Raw genomic sequence first — 15,437 nt, forward strand, 5'->3', positions numbered from 1 at the left:
TCAGAGGTAGCAGGGGGTCGTCATGAAAGCTTCCAAGAAATTTCTCAGGAATAGTGGGGGCAAGTGCTATAAGCAGTTTTGTTTGCGTGAAATTTAGTTGAGAATACATCTCATTCTTCTATTTATTATATGCTTAATTACTTCTTATTTTCATTGGGTATTTGCTCCTTTGCCCTCCCCCTTCCTACTGGCATCTCTTGTATAAAAAGGTTTTGATCGAAGAACCCACCTTGAAAATTATGCAAATGATGACCCTGTAATTCATTTTTGATGTTTCACACCCCCCTTTCCCTTTTAATAACCATTTAGATTGTACATCTTTCAGGATGACCACCCTTTTCGAAGAATTATTAAATTTGTTAAGCATATTTTAACATTGTTAAACGAATATTAAACTTGAACTTAAAAAATGGGAGATAAAGCAGGGAGTATTTGCATCCGTCCCATTTAATAGAGTTTTGAGTCAATAGTTCGTAACAACAAGCTGTAAATGAAGATCAACCTGTCATAGCAACCTTGTCAGTAGAAAGCGAAACTCTTAAAATCGAGGTTTTATTTAGAATATGTTTAGCAACAAAATCTATTAAATATGCGAATTTCTAACATTCAAATGTTAACTTTACAGTTGCTCATAAAGCTAAAGACACATTAAAATTTACGATATTTTAGAAATATGAATTGACCCCCCATTTTCTTCGGTCATTTGGAAATCATAAACTATTTCCGAATTGAACTGGTAATTAATTTGCAATCCCAAAAACAAAACAAAATCTATCTGGAACTTCTGGAAATTTTGAAAAAAGTCTTGAAAACCTCCAAAGACGACGTCAGACTTAAATAAAAAACACACTAATATATGAGGGGGTAGCCCCGCTCAAATAAGGACTAATATACGTCCATTTTAAGTTTTAGTGTTGCTCCTTGCTTTCAGATGAAAACACTTATTTTTTTTTTTTAATTTACTTAAAATAATTTGCATAATTTACACTTTAGTGAAAACAAAATACATATTAAATGTTTTCACTCTTTTTTAATTTAATAAATAAAAAAGAAAAAACCCCAAGAAGGTGTGTTACCATCTTAGAAATTATGCAAAGAAATTCATGTTGGGAAATCCTAAGGCTATTGTTGGAAAATATGGACTTTCTGATTTTTCCAAAGAAGGTTTCTTTTCTTACTTTTTGAATGTGACCATCCATAGTTCTTAGACGTAGACTATCAAAATAGGCTTTACTTCAATGAACATTTATAGATCTTTCGCCCTTTTTAACTAACAGAAGACTTCACGCCACAGGAAGTTGCCAGTTCATAGTATTTTGGCCCGAAAACTTCTCGGCCTGCCGAGCAGAAATTTTGAGAACTGTTTAGGAGTATTTATATAGCCGCCTAGTCTCTGAGGCCAAACTGGAAGGCAGCACACCATTCGCCCGCAAATGCTGTCCGTAAAAAAGAACCGTTGAAGCAGACAGCATATCCAATAAAATCCCTTGCTATAAAGTTTCGCACAGTTGCACTTTGTTTATTAGGATGATGGCCAACAAATTTCAATTATGGATGGGGGGTGTAATCTAGCCCCCAAAGCGTTGGATGAATACCAAAGTGATTGTGGGGTCAACCTCCGAACTCCCTTAATTAGGAAGTATATATATATATATATATATATATATATATATATATATATATATATATATATATATATATATATATATATATATATATATATATATATATATGTATATTATGTTTAAGAGGTAATTACTTGGCAAAAAAAAAAAAAAAAAAAAAAAAAACTGTCGTCCTAATCCAGCAATTGAGACAAATGTGCACTTGAACGAGGTTTTTACCTTACTCATCTATCCAACTACCTAGGACCAAAAAGTATAACCGAACCATCAACCCAATAGAAATGTCCAAATCCATGCAAAGTCGTCATCAATAAATGTAAGTCGTTGTAAATTTACAAGCAAAAGCACCTTAAATCTAGCGAAATATTTCCAAGTAGAACCTTCCATTAGGGCTCATCAGAAGAAATACCACCTGCCTTAACGGGTTTCGAGGCTTTACTTTCTTTACCTGGCACAGTGGAGCCTCTACCATAAGATCTATATGGTATCCCTATGTCAGGTAAAACTTGTGAACTACTGGCATACTAGTAAAGCTATTAAAAATCACATACAAAAAGTGTTTCATTGTTTCCTTAATAAAATCCCAGAGGTCACTGAGCTAAGACTATTCTGGAACAAATGAAGACTGGTCCAGATGTGTCTTTTATTGGTATCCGGAACCAATTACAGATTTAAAGATCCTCAAGCTTGTTTGAAAACAGTCTACAAATTCAAAATTCGAAAAAAGAAAAGCGAAAGAGAAATTATATTAAAATATCATTCAGTATTTCTTTATAATTTTTTGTATATTTACCTAAAAGTTCATGATGCATAAAACTAAATATTTGAATTGCCAACTAATTTTTTTGGCAGAAAACCCTCTTAAGATCAGTTTTTCGCTCAGATTTTTACGTCTATTTTTAAAATCTGTGTAATTACTGCATATTTTTGCATACCTAAATAATTGGGAATAATAAGCTGAATAAGTAAGATTTGAATGTATATTACTTTCAAGGAATGGAAAATTAATTGCGTCAAAATTAAAATTATCTGTTTTATTATATATTTTAAAAACTAGTTTATTATTATCTTAAATTTTAATATTTAAATCTAAGAAATCGTCAGAGTGTCCTGTCACATAGCTAGGCTCCAGAATTAACTCTTGTTGATAAATATTTTATGAAATCTCCATAAACTCTGCAAAATTTCTTACTAAGAGATCGTCCAGATATCTTTTATTATTTGAAAGATTATATTTTACATTACTTTGGCTATTTTTATTTATCATATATTCGTATTCAAATTGACTTAAAACAGGTCCGCTATGAATGGACTCGCATTCCCACCCATAGGAATGCCAACAGTTTGTTTACATAAATTCCCATTAAATCTTATAAAGTATTAAATAGAACAAATTCCAATAAATCACATACCATATCCAAGCTATAACATCTTGAATCAATAGTAATTCTAAAAAAAATTCGTCCATCGGGCTTTTTTATTAAAAGTATCAATTTTCAAAAATCCTATATTATACATAAGAAAATATTTATTAATGACAATTTTCATTTTTTAGAATGCTAAATTAAGGTAAAGTTTTTTATACAGATTTGTAAAATAAATTTACTCGACTCTTTTAGCAGAAACATTCACTAAAGAATCTATCACTTGTAACGAGTTATTAACGCTCCAATATGGGTTAAAGTTAGAAAATTTTTTAATTCCGGAGCAATATGCTTTAAATTTATTTCTAATTTCTCCAAAAATTAAAGTTAGGCCAGTTGTCGCAATTCTGGTTGGACACCTCGCTGCCCCAGCAATAAAACGTGGTTTTGGTGGATATTTATGAAATTTTACCGTCCAATATAAGAAAGGAAACGTTTTATCATTATCATTAATTTTAATATTGAATTGTTTCTTCTATATTTTTAATTAAACTATTCTCATCTATATGAGCCTTTTCGTATGTATTTGTTGTTTGTAACTCTTTTGATAAAATATCACAATAGAGCTTCTGACAAATTATGGCAAAATTATTGCTATCTTTATCAATTGGTACTGGTACAATTATAAATTCATTCTGTATATTAGAAATTGCTTGTTTCATATTGGAATTATAAAATATTGAATTTTTCTCAGAATTTGTTGGATTAATTCTATACATGCTATTTCGTACACTAGTCAAAATCAAATTTATCCAATTCTGAAATCTGTCTTTAGTTATTTTCTCCTTCTTGCACCATTTATCAATAAATAAGTTTAAATCATTCTTTAATCCCCTAAAGATATCTTCTGGCCTTATCAGATTACAACGACAAAGTTTAGCTCTAATTTTCATCATGTTTTCTGGGTCAAGACGCTTTAGAATGGACAAATCCTCCGTTACAAAATGTTCTTAGGTCTGATTTCTATACGGTAAAATTTGCTCGCAACTACAAAATTGTTTCAAAGTACTCTCCCTGTTAAGTTTTTTAAGCATTGAATTATAGTTAAAAATCATTTGACCAATCGTTTTTGAAAATTTATATGTTAAAATTGGACTATCTTTATACACCAAATTATATGGAAGGGTATTCTTCACCTTAACGATTTTTCTCAGACTTCTGACCTATCTAGATCATTTTTTATGCACCAATGCAAGATACCAAGTTTCCCGAAATAACATGAGGCCGCTTTCGAGAAATAGAATATATATATATCTACTTATACAATTATTCCTCACATATAAAGATAGTATATATATAGTATCTAAGTATATATATACTTATAAATATATACTTATATATATATACTTATAGTATATATATATATATATATATATATATATATATATATATATATATATATATATATATATATATATATATATATATATATATATATATATATATATATATATATATATATATATATATATATATATATATATATATATATATATATATATATATATATATATATATATATATATATATTTATAAGTAGTAGGCTAAATATGTCACTCAGTTATATATTTCTGTATATAACTTATATAGGCCTAGTCAGTGAGTTACACATATTTATAAGTAGTAGGCTAAATATGTCACTCAGTTATATATTTTTGTATATAACTTAGATAGCGCTAGTCAGTGAGTTACACATGTTTATAAGTAGTAGGCTAAATTTGTCACTGAGTTATATATTTCTGTATATAACTTATATAGGCCTAGTCAGTGAGTTACACATATTTTAAGTAGTAGGCTAAATATGTCACTGAGTTATATATTTCTGTATATAACTTATATGCCTAGTCAGTGAGTTACACCTATTTATAAGTAGTAGGCTAAATATGTCACTCAGTTATATATTCCTGTATATAACTTATATAGGCCTAGTCTGTGAGTTACACATATTTATAAGTAGTAGGTTAAATATGTCACTGAGTTATATATTTCTGTATATAACTTATATAGGCCTAGTCAGTGAGTTATGTATATTTATAAGTAGTAGGTTAAATTTGTCACTGAGCTAAGGCCTTTGCAAAACAAAAGTGATCCGTTTATCTGGCCTCCCCCAGGCCATTCAGTGTGTCCTCAGGTGGCAATAGGGGAACGCTCTACAGATATGTAGGGTGTCTCCATAGGAGGCACGGACCAAGGGGGGGACCTTGTCCCTGGGGATCCATAATAGAATATGGGGCACCCTTGCCCGGGGTCATAAATACAGGCGGAGGAGGAGGAAGGCCCCTCAAATGTACACTCAAAAGGGCCCACTGGTTTGTCCACAAGTTCCATGAGTTGCAAACCTTCTCCCAGCAATGGGTTAAATTGCATGGTGATGCAGAACACCATCGCGGGAGGATCCTCTATAGGAGGACAACTGTGGCAGGGCGTAAGATCCAGATCTATGGACAACGGCCTCTGCAAAGAGCTGCCTCGACCTTTTCGGGGTACCTTCAAGACTGGGGACCTTGCGGTCAACTCTATTCCGACTTGAGGAGTGGCGCCCCTCGAGGAAATTATAGCCTAGTAAACGACACAGCATTCGCACGGGATTCTGACTAATGGACAATTCTTCTGGGATTGGTATGTTTTGATGGGCGTCTTTGGGCTGAAAAACCTCTTCCTAGCTAATTTATCTATTACGGGTTGCCTCCCCGTAGTAGCATAATATTTGTAGGCATGAATATATAATGAGTCGTAGGTAATAGGCTTAAGATTGTCTGTGCAGAATTTCGACTCTTGTTGATAGAAGAGCATCACCAAGTGCTGAAAACCAAGTTGTGACCAAGATGGGCCCAGGATTGCACAAAACCTCCATTCATGGAGGTCCCAGGGACTTCTTGCTGTCCAGTCCTAAGCCGGCTTAAGTACTTCGGTGTAGACTCGAGAAGATATGTGATCCCCGTCCTGCACTGGTATCCGGGATCATTGCTTTTCCTGAGGCGAAAAAAATTTCAATGATTTAAAGAACATGAAAATTGGAACTTGGAATGTTACGACATTAAAAAATGACTATCGTATCGACATTTTGGCTGACGAATTCAGACGATTCGAACTGGATTTATTAGGAGTTCCAGAAACTCATATCCCAGGGGTAGGAAGCATGAAATTAGGTGATATAGAATTTGTTTACTCAGGCAGGAAGGATGGGTTACATAGACAGGGAGTAGGGCTCATGATGAATAAGGAAGCTGCTAAGTCTTGTTTAGGCTGGGAAGGTGTTAATAATAGAATACTAATTGCTCATTTTATGACTAGAAAGTTCAGGGTATCAGTTATAGTAGTATACGCCCCCGTAGAACAGACTGACGGAGATACTAGTGACTCAGATGAATTTTATTTAGAGTTACAAGAGAAAATAGACATGGTCCCTGGTAGAAATATGATTTTATTGCTGGTAGATTTTAACACCCAGGCTGGTAGAAATAAGGATTGATGGTATCTCAGCTTAGGTAAATTTGGTGTAGGAAAAGAAAACAGTAATGGATACAGACTTTTGCAATTTTGTACGTATTAAATAAAAAAAACAAGTTTTTTTAACTGAAAGTAAGGAACGACGTTAAAACTTAAAACGAACAGAAATTATTCCGTATATGAAGGGGGCTGTCCCCTCCTCAACGCCTCGCTCTTTACGCTAAAGTTTTGAGAAAGTCAAACTTTAGCGTAAAGAGCGAGGCGTTGAGGAGGGGACAGCCCCCTTCATAAACGGAATAATTTCTGTTCGTTTTAAGTTTTAATGTCGGTTCTTACTCTCAATTAAAAAAAAAACTTTTTTTTTTATTTAATTTTTGAACGTTTTCGAATTAATGCAGGTTTTGATTTTGGCTCACCGTACATGAATAATTAAAACAAAATTTGCATATTATATTTGGTTAAATGGCTTTCTCGAAACTTGTTTAATTTTATTTACGAACGTTTTTATTAGTAATAAATATACGTAACTTAGAATTAACTTACGTAACGAACTTCTATATTCATAAATTTTTAACACGTATATTAGGGGGTTCGCCTCCTAGTCAATACCCTGCTCTTTAAACTATAGTTCGAATTTTTTTTTCCAGTTCTTTAAAAATGACCTCTTAATCACAATCAGTTGATCAGTTGAAAAACTTGTTTTTTTTTATTTAATTCCTGATCTTTCTCTTTAATAATGCTGGGAAATCCGGCGCCCCCGTCATAGCAATGTCCCTTCCCCCCTGTACTCGGCCTTCATGGAAAGATCCTTCCATATAGCCCCCCACCCTCTCCGTCCCCCACCTACCAGAAAAAATCTCCTCTGAAAAAGTCTGTATACTTCCCAATAACCAATACTAAATGTTAACATTGAGTAAAGTTCATAACTTTCAGCCCTCCCCCTGGGGACTTTGGGGGATCAAGTCATCCTAAAAGACATTTTTATCATATTTTCGACCATGCTGAACAAAATGGCTATCTCAAAATTTTGACCGGGTGACTTTGGGAAAAAAATGAGCGTGGGAGGGGGCCTAGTTGCCCTCCATTTTTTTTTGTCACTTAAAAAGGGCACTATAAATTTTAATTTCCGTACAAATGAGCCCTCCCACTATATTCTCGGACCAAGGGTACAATACGAAAACCCCTGGGAAAAAAAAAAAAAAAAAAACAACAACCAACCCGCAAACCTAACACCGCATCCGGGATTTTTATTCCGGCAAAAAATTTAAAATTACACATTTTTGTTTATAAGAGTTTGGAACAACTGCCTTCAAGGTCACTGATAAGCTGAATATGATGGTGTGATTTTCATTAAGGTTCTATAACGGTTAGGGGGTCTTTCCCCCTTTTTTCGAAAATCAGCCAAATTTTCTCAGGCACGTAACTTTTGATGGGTAAGATTAAACTTAATGAAAATTATATATTTGAAATCAGAATTAAAATCTGATTCTTTTGATGTATCTATTGATATCAAAATCCCGTTTTTTAGAGTTTCGGTTACCATTGAGCCGGGTCGCTCCTTACTTACAGTTCGTTACCACGAACTGTTTGATAACAATCTAGTTATAACCAATACGGTGTTTGGTCATAAAATGGCTCATAAGCTAACATGGTATTCACGTGATGGTAAGACAGCAAACCTTATTGATTATGTTTTAGTAAACCGAAGACTGGAAGGATCAATACAAGATACTAGGGTATATAGGAGTGCTGTTATTGATGTTAAAAGTAAAGATCACCATCTAGTAGTGTCAAGGGTTAATTTAAAGCTGAAATATCGGAAGAGTAATTACCTCCCGGGAAGTTATGATGTTAGTAGACTCCAGGATGAGAATTTGAGAGAAACTTTCCAGGAACAGTTGAATACTAAACTTGAGAGTTTAAAATTTGATAATGTGGAAGATGGTTGGAATAATTTTAGAAAAATAACTTGTGAAGTTGCTGAAGGTGTATTAGGGAAGAAAGCTAGAACTGCAGCTAAGAATATTATTGAAAAAGCTTTATCTTTAATAGACAGGAGAAAGGACTTGTACAAGAATTATCTGAGTGATAGATCGCATGAAAACAAAAGAAATGTAAAGAAAGTGGAGAAAGTATTGAAACATGAATTAAAGAGGTGTGAAGTGGAAGCCATGGATAAAATTGCCAAAGACTTGGAAGGTGCAGCCAGACGGCATAATAGTAAAGTATTGTACTGGCACGTTAACAAATTGAGAGGTAGTAGTCAATCCGGACTTGTCCCAGTTAAAGATAGGAATGGGGTGGCAATTAGCGATAAGGAAAAAGCTAAAGAGAGATGGGCCGAACATTTTGAGAATTTGCTTAACCGAGATAGAGTTGCAGGAAAAAATATAGAGGAAAATAGAAAAGTTTGTGATACATTGGATGTGAAGGAAGATTTGTTTTGTGAGGAGGAATTAGCAACAGTACTAACAGGATTAAAGAATAATAAGGCTCCAGGTGCTGATAGGGTAGTAAATGAGTTTCTTAAATATGGTGGCTCTGAGGTTAGAAATAAGTTATTGAAGATTATGAATATGATTTTTGAAAAATGGGAAGTACCTAGCGACTTTAGGAAAACCTTAATTAAACCACTGTATAGGAAAAATAATAAAAGTGAGTGTGGTAATTATCTTGGCATTAGTCTGGTCTCTGTAGGTAGCAAATTACTTAATACGACTAATATGATACATTTTAGACTGAGAGATGCCGTAGACAAAGTTTTAACAGAAGAGCAGTGCGGTTTTAGAAAAGGTAGATGATATGTTGACCAAATTTTCACTCTTAGGTTAATAATTGAGAAGTGCCTAGGTTTTCAAGCACCTTTGGTCCTCAGTCTTATAGATTATGAGAAAGCGTTCAATTCTGCTGAGAGAGGAGCTTTAGTAAAGATTTTATCCTTGTATGGTAAGCCGGACAAATACATTAAAGTGATTAGTGCTATGCACTAGAATATCACTTCTGCGGCTAAGGTAGAAAATGAGGTTAGTAGGTGGTTTTGCATGAAATCAGGAGTTAATCAGGGTTGTGTTCTATCCCCCTGTATATGGATCATTTTCCGGGACTTTGTCTTAAGGAGCACAGGAAAGGCAATGGGAGACCACGGAATCAAATGGGGAGGAAAATGTCTCCTGGACTTAGATTATGCTGATGATTTAAGCATCCTAGATGAAAGTGTGAGCAAAATGAATGAAGTTTTAGAGGTTTTGCAAGTTCAGGGTGCTAGTATTGGTTTGAAAATTAATGTTAGGAAGACTAAGTCAATAAGGCTAGGAACAAGTGAAGATGAAAAGATGACGTTGGGTAATGAAAAGATTGATCAGGTGGGCAGCTTCACTTACCTTGGTAGTATTATTAGTAAAGATGGTGGGAGCAGTGAAGATGTTGAAAATAGAATAGCCAAGGCTCAGGGTGTTTTTTAACAGATAAAAAAAGTCTGGAAGAATAGGAAGATAAGTCTACAAACCAAGATTAGAATCTTAGAAGCTACAGTGATGACAGTGGTCAAATATGGCTCTGAAGCATGGACGCTCCAAAAAGCGGATGAAGATTTGCTAGATATTTTCCAGAGAAATTGCTTAAGGATTGTTCTGGGTACCCGGCTGACTGACCGTATTTCAAACAATAGGCTATACAAAAAATGTGGTTCAATCCTGCTTTCTAGGTCTATAATGACAGAATGGGTGAGGTGGATAGGGCCTATTGTGCGGATGAAGGATGACAGAGTGCCGAAGATTGTTCTTTTCGGCGAACCCTCAAGGGTTACACGAACATCAGGTCGTCATCGAGTGAGGCGGGAGGACTTCATAAAGAAAGATTTAAAGGAAATGGGAACTTCGTGGGCGGGTGTAAAAGGGAGGCTTTGAATAGATTGGGGTGGAGGAGGAGCGTGCGTAGCTGTGTTGGCCTCAGGCAGTTTGGTGCTGCCATGAGTTGTTAGCAGTAGTAGTATATATATATATATATATATATATATATATATATATATATATATATATATATATATATATATATATATATATATATATATATATATATATATATATATATATGTATATATATAGTATATATATACTATATACATATATAGACTACCATATATACCAAATGTTAGCCCAATTTTTAGAGTGCACGTTGTAATTTTTTGAATCTTTTATTGTTCAATCCCTCAAAAAAGGGATATTGCAACGAGAAACCAATAATTGTTTTCTTCTATATATTTTGAAGAAGAGGCCCTAAACTATACTATGTAGAACAGGGTCTTATTTTTTTGGGGGGGGGAGGTGTCCAAAAAAATTGGAGGGAGACGTTAAAAAAATTAAGAAACACATTCAATTTTTTATATTCATTCTGGCTACATTTTTTACGAGTCGGACAAACATTTCAGGGGGGGGGGTCGAACTCCCTAACCCCCCTGGATACAACCTTGATGTAGAACGTTACTAGATAGTATATGAATAATCTGATCCCTGAGAAAAAGGGACAATGAACTGCCTTGTTTAGCTTTACATTGTCGACGTTAGCTTCAGGAACACAGGATGTATGGTAAACTTGACTATGGCCTACTAGGAATGATAACTAGGCCTACTCTCAATTTTTTTATTTTTATTTTTTTAATTTGATTCTCATGCAAATTTGCCTTGGTATGTCTTTTACTCTTATTGTTCTGTTAGCAGGAAAAAGAGAAAAAAATAATTATGATTAAATAGTTTTATATTCAATGCTAAGAAGTTTGGTTATTCTTTGAGGTCTCTTAAATTGCTTCATTCGCTTAGGCACCGCTGGAATTTCAGCCCCTTGATTAAATTTTCGCGTACGAGTAGCAGTATAAGCGAAATAATGATTCTATGAGTTTATTTACCGCTTGTTTTTAGCTGGTCGTCCTTATCCGTTTCAACATTATTGAACATCACAATGGTACCGCTCGCGGTCGTACGTTACTCGACTGACCTTACGCTCGGTCTTTGACTTTTTAGCGGCGTCGTCAAAATAAATTAAAGCAATAGTAATTATCTTAGCATCAACGCTAGCAATGTCTATAAATAATTTTTGTTGTATTTCATTTGTAAATATCTCATTCCATAATACCTGAAAACAGGGAGGACTGCAATAATTTCGAGAGGAGAATTATGCAAAATCTTGCAAAAATCTTTTTTGTTAGGTGAGGGGTATGGGTTGACTTTCTTAAAAAAAGGAAATGTGAACAATATGCAAATTATTGAAAAAGCTGTAACGAAATCACCATGGGATATTTCGGGGGGTGTAGTTTTTTTTATAGAAAAAGCTTTTATTGGGAAGTGGTATGGAGTGGCTTTCTTAAAAAAAGAACATATTAGCAAATTACAAATTATGGAAACATTATTATGAAAACACAAAAAAAGACATTTCGGAGAGTCTATTTTTTTGCATATAAAAATCTTGTTTTTTGGGGGCGGGGCTAGGGGTGGCTTTATTAAAAAAATAAAATATGAACAATATGAAAATTGTTGAAAAAGTTATAGTGAAAACATAATTAGATATTTCGGGGGGTGTAGTTTTTTTATAAAAGAAAATCATTCATTGGAGAGTGGTATGGAGTGGCTTTATTAAAAAAAGAAAATATTAGTAAATTACAAATTATTGAAAAAATATTATGAAAAAACAAAAAAATAAATATAGGTGAGTATATTTTTTTTTATAGACAAATCTGTTTTATTGGGTGAGGGGCTCGGGGTGGCTTTCTTAAAAAATAATTTGTAAACAATATAAAATTGTTTATGATGACAATTATGATCAAAACTCAAAAGATTGGCAGTTGGGGGCTGAGCCTCTCCCTTCTCTGTGCCTAAGGCTGGGCCTCATTAAAACATTTGACTTTAGGTTCAAAAGGATTTGGAATTGAACGACAATCTGTACAACTAATTGCGCTGTGATGCAGCAAACGCAGTTGCCAAATAAGTGGCAAAAGCTTCAATACAGGTATTCTTGGTTATGTGGTGATATGAGGGACATCGTTGTTAGGTAGGTGGGGGGGATTGCGCCTCACTTAAAAACTAATCTAAGGCTAAATAATATGCCCATTGCTATTGGGTGGAAAAGCCACGCGCCTTTTCCTGAACTTGAAGGAACTCGGTCGCAAAGCCTGACCGGTTTTGAAAACTGTAAAGAACTTGAAGAGAAAAGTAACAAAAGAGAATGCTAATTTAACAAAAAATAAATAATTATAGGTTTCCTTTTTAGAATCAGAACTTCCTTTTTAGATTTAATGAAAGCATAGTTTTTTATGGATATAAATTTCATTATAGGTCTTGGTATTATGGAGTATTTGGAGTGCTTTGCACAGGCGGGAATGGAATGAAAATGGAATGTCTAGAAGGAAGTGCTGATCTGACGGGATGAATTGCTCCAGAGGCGCTATTTATGTCGATTTGGGTAAGTTAAATCAGGATTACAGCAGGTATTTACTCAGTGTCCTAGGGCCAACACTTCCCTTCTAACTAACTTTCGAAACTAACTTTCCTGGTACTTGTGCATTATATGGTAAACACGAATGGAGTCAAGATTAGTTAATGCTAATGAAATGAAATAAAATAGGATGAATATATAATAGTTAAGAAACAAATTTAGGCTATATATTTGCACATAAGGGGTGGGGGTGGGGATTAAAGCATAGTATATATTAAATACGTAATCAACCTAACCTAGGTACCTTTTCCCCCCTAAACCCCCCCAAAAAAAGGTTTAAATATTGTAAATTTTGCCTGGAGAATTCTCCTTAGCCAACTTTCATTTGAAAAAAGACAAGGTTTTCATTTGATCTCTAATCGTTCTTTAAATCATGCCGGAAATGCCTCCACCCCCTCCGTGAAATATTTTTTCTGGAAATCTCACTCCCCTATTTGGCAAGTTTCTACCACGGAAGACTTCCCCATAGAGAGTTTTTCCAGAGAAAAATTCCCCTATGGAAAATTTCTCCCACAGAAAATCCCCTCCCACAGAAAACTTCCTAGATTCAAAACCCTTTGAAAATTTCCCCCGGACCATCTTTCCCGAGCATCTCCACGTGTAAAATTTAGTCGCCAAAAAGAAAGTAACACAAATAAAAAGAGTTTCATATAGGAATTTTGGCTAATTCTCCATTGTAAGATTTCTTCTTGAAAGCTCATTCCTGGAAACCTCCTACCCAAGGAAAATCCTCATCGTAGAAATTACCCCCCCCCCTCCTTCTTCCAAAAATATTTTTATGCTTCCCAAATAAAAAAATACTATGCGTAAATATTGGGCAAATTTCATAACATACAGCCTTTTCCCCAGGGCTGTTGGGATCATGCCATCCCCAGTACCACGGTTATTTGACCTTTTAACTATGCTGCACAAATGGACCCTCCTACATAGCCCCTTCTTTAGGCCATGGAACCTTTGCAGGGATTTGTTGATTGTAGTGTTATTATTGCATTTTAATGTGAAAAAACACAATCTATCTATCTACATAATCAATTTATCTATTTATCTATCTTTCTATCTATCCATCTATCCATCTATCCATCTATCAATCTATCTATCTATCTATCTATCTATCTATCTATCTGTCTATCTATCTATCTATCTATCAATCTATCTATCTATCTATCTATCTATCTATCTATCTATCTATCTATCTCTCTATCCATCTATCTATCTATCTATCTATCTATCTATCTATCTATCTATCTATCTATCTATCTATCTATCTATCTATCTATCTATCTATCTATCTATCTATCTATCTATCTCATCATCTATATATATATATATATATATATATATATATATATATATATATATATATATATATATATCTATATATATGCTATATATATGCTATATATATATATATATATATATCTCTCTCTCTGCTGCTGCTGCTGCTGCTGCTGCTGCTGCTGCTGCTGCTGCTGCTCGCTCGCTCGCTCGCTGTATATATATATATATGTCTGTGTGTGTGTGTGTGTGTGTGTGTATATATATATGTATATATATATCTATTTATCTATTTATCTATCTATCCATCTATCTATCTATCCATCTATCTATCTATCCATCTATCTATCTATCTATCTATCTATCTATCTATCTATCTATCTATCTATCTATCTATCTATCTATCTATTTATCTATCTATCTATCCATCTATCCATCTATCAATCTATCTATCTATCTATCTATCTATCTATCTATCTATATATATATATATATATATATATATATATATATATATATATATATATATATATATATATATATATATATACTATATATATATATATATATCTAGTGCATCTATCTAATAGATATATCAAAATTTTGATCAGATGACTTTGGGGAAATAGTGGGAGCGGGAGGGGAGATAGTTGCGATCTAATCTTTTTGGTCACTTAAAAAGGCACTAGAACTTTGAATAATCCCTTTGGATTACCCCTCTCCTGATCTTCGAGGACGATTGGTTTGATACGATCACCCCTGGGGAAACAAAAAACAAATAAAGACATATCCGTAATCTTCCTTCTACAAAAAATAAAATTCGTTCCTTTTTGATGTTTCTGTCTATATCTATGTTTCAGAAACATAGATATAGACAGAAAATAAACAAAATTCGTTTATTTTTGTAGGTTGGAGCTTGAAACTCTACAGTAGGATTCTCTGGTACGTTGAATCTGGTACGTTGAATTTTTTTTTAATATTTACCCATACTCGTATAAATGTTGCCTGTGGAGCAATTCAGCCTATTGAATCAAAGACTTCCTTCTAGATATTTTTCGTTCTGCCTACATATTCTTATGTCTGCGTATTCAGAGTACTCCATCATAAGAATGATTAAAGCCGTAACCGAGATCAGCACATCTACAAATAGCCATTTTTTTTTATTCTAGCCAAAAAGAGA

Source organism: Artemia sp. Qi Xiang Cuo, chromosome 14 (assembly GCF_049724085.1).
Source record: "Artemia sp. Qi Xiang Cuo chromosome 14, ASM4972408v1, whole genome shotgun sequence".
Classification (NCBI taxonomy): Eukaryota; Metazoa; Arthropoda; class Branchiopoda; order Anostraca; family Artemiidae; genus Artemia; species Artemia sp. Qi Xiang Cuo.